The following is a 2655-nucleotide window of genomic DNA, read 5'->3' as shown; positions in this document are numbered from 1 at the left end:
TTCCACCGCCGCAACCTTCTGTACCCACGAGATCCCATCTTGGGGCCTGTTCCGGAGCTCCGCCGGAGGGGGCATCCATCACGGAGGGCTTCTACATCAACACCATAGCCTCTTCGATGAAGTGTGAGTAGTTTACCTCAGACCTTCGGGTCCATAGTTATTAGCTAGATGGCTTCTTCTCTCTTTTTGGATCTCAATACAATGTTCTCCCCCTCTCTCGTGGAGATCTATTCGATGTAATCTTCTTTTGCGGTGTGTTTGTTGAGACCGATGAATTGTGGATTTATGATCAAGATTATCTATGAACAATATTTGAATCTTCTCTGAATTCTTTTATGTATGATTGGTTATCTTTGCAAGTGTCTTCGAATTATCAGTTTGGTTTGGCCTACTAGATTGATCTCTCTTGCAATGGGAGAAGTGCTTAGCTTTGGGTTCAATCTTGCGGTGTCCTTTCCCAGAGACAGTAGGGGCAGCAAGGCACGTATTGTACTGTTGCCATCGAGGATAACAAGATGGGGTTTTTATCATATTGCATGAATTTATCCCTCTACATCATGTCATCTTGCTTAAGGCGTTACTCTATTCTTATGAACTTAATACTCTAGATGCATGCTGGATAGCGGTCGATGTGTGGAGTAATAGCAGTAGATGCAGGCAGGAGTCGGTCTACTTGTCTCGGATGTGATGCCTATATACATGATCATACCTAGATATTCTCATAACTATGCTCAATTCTGTCAATTGCTCAGCAGTAATTTGTTCACCCACCGTAAAATACTTATGCTCTTGAGAGAAGCCACTAGTGAAACCTATGGCCCCCGGGTCTATCTTCATCATATTAATCTTCCAACACTTAGTTATTTCTGTTGCTTTTTACTTTGCTTTTATTTTACTTTGCATCTTTATCATAAAAATACCAAAAATATTATCCTATCATATCTATCAGATCTCACTCTCGTAAGTGACCGTGTAGGGATTGACAACCCCTTATCGCGTTGGTTGCGAGGATTTATTTGTTTGTGTAGGTGGGAGGGACTCGCGCGTAGCCTCCTACTAGATTGATACCTTGGTTCTCAAAAACTGAGGGAAATACTTACGCTACTTTGCTGCATCACCCTTTCCTCTTCAAGGGAAAACCAACGCAGTGCTCAAGAGGTAGCAAGAAGGATTTCTGGCGCCGTTGTCGAGGAGATCTACGCAAAAGTCAACATACCAAGTACCCATCACAAACCCTTATCTCCCGCATTACATTATTTATCATTTTCCTCTCCCCCACTTCACCCTTGCCGTTTTATTCGCCCTCTCTTTTTCGTTCGCCTCTTTTTCGCTTGCTTCTTGTTTGCTCGTGTGTTGGATTGCTTTTTTGTCACGATGGCTCAAGATAATACCAAATTATGTGACTTTACCAATACCAACAATAATGATTTCCTTAGCACGCCGATTGCTCCTCTTACCGATACTGAATCTTGTGAAATCAATGCTGCTTTGTTGAATCTTGTCATGAAAGATCAATTTGCCGGCCTTCCTAGTGAAGATGCCGCTACTCATCTAAATAGCTTCGTTGATTTGTGTGATATGCAAAAGAAGAAAGATGTTGACAATGATATTGTTAAATTGAAGCTATTTCCTTTTTCGCTTAGAGATCGTGCTAAAGCTTGGTTTTCGTCTTTGCCTAAAAATAGTATTGATTCATGGGATAAGTGCAAAGAAAGAACCGCTAGGATGCGTGCTAAGAAAGATTGCTTTATAAAAGCGTGTTCTTATAATTTCTATGAAAATAAAGATGAAGATCTAAAAGTTATTGATGTGTCCCCTATTAAATCTTTCTTTTGCAATATGAATCTTGATAAAGATGGGACTGAATATGATCCACCTTTACCTAGAAGGCGTTCCAAAAATTCGGAGTTTTTAGATCTTGATGCTAAATTTGATAAAAGTGGGATTGAAGAAATCAAAACATTAGATGTTAATAAACCCACTATTTTGGATTTCAAGGAATTTAATTATGATAATTGCTCTTTGATAGATTGTATTTCCTTGTTGCAATCCGTGCTAAATTCTCCTCATGCTTATAGTCAAAATAAAGCTTTTACTAAACATATCGTTGATGCTTTGATGCAATCTTATGAAGAAAAGCTTGAGTTGGAAGTCTCTATCCCTAGAAAACTTTATGATTAGTGGGAACCGACTATTAAAATTAAAATTAAAGATCATGAATGCTATGCTTTGTGTGATTTGGGTGCTAGTGTTTCCACGATTCCAAAAACCTTGTGTGATTTGCTAGGTTTCCGTGATTTTGATGATTGCTCTTTAAATTTGTACCTTGCGGACTCCACTATTAAGAAACCTATGGGAAGAATTAATGATGTTCTTATTGTTGCAAATAGGAACTATGTGCCCGTAGATTTTATTGTTCTTGATATAGATTGCAATCCTTCATGTCCTATTATTCTTTGTAGACCTTTCCTTAGAACGATTGGTGCTATTATTGACATGAAGGAAGGGAATATTAGATTCCAATTTCCATTAAAGAAAGGCATGGAACACTTCCCTAGGAAGAAAATAAAATTACCATATGAATCTATCATGAGAGCCACTTATGGATTGCCCACCAAAGATGGCAATACCTAGATCTATCCTTGCTTCAATGCC

Source organism: Triticum aestivum, chromosome 2D (assembly GCF_018294505.1).
Source record: "Triticum aestivum cultivar Chinese Spring chromosome 2D, IWGSC CS RefSeq v2.1, whole genome shotgun sequence".
NCBI lineage: Eukaryota > Viridiplantae > Streptophyta > Magnoliopsida > Poales > Poaceae > Triticum > Triticum aestivum.
This window is presented reverse-complemented; position numbering follows the sequence as displayed.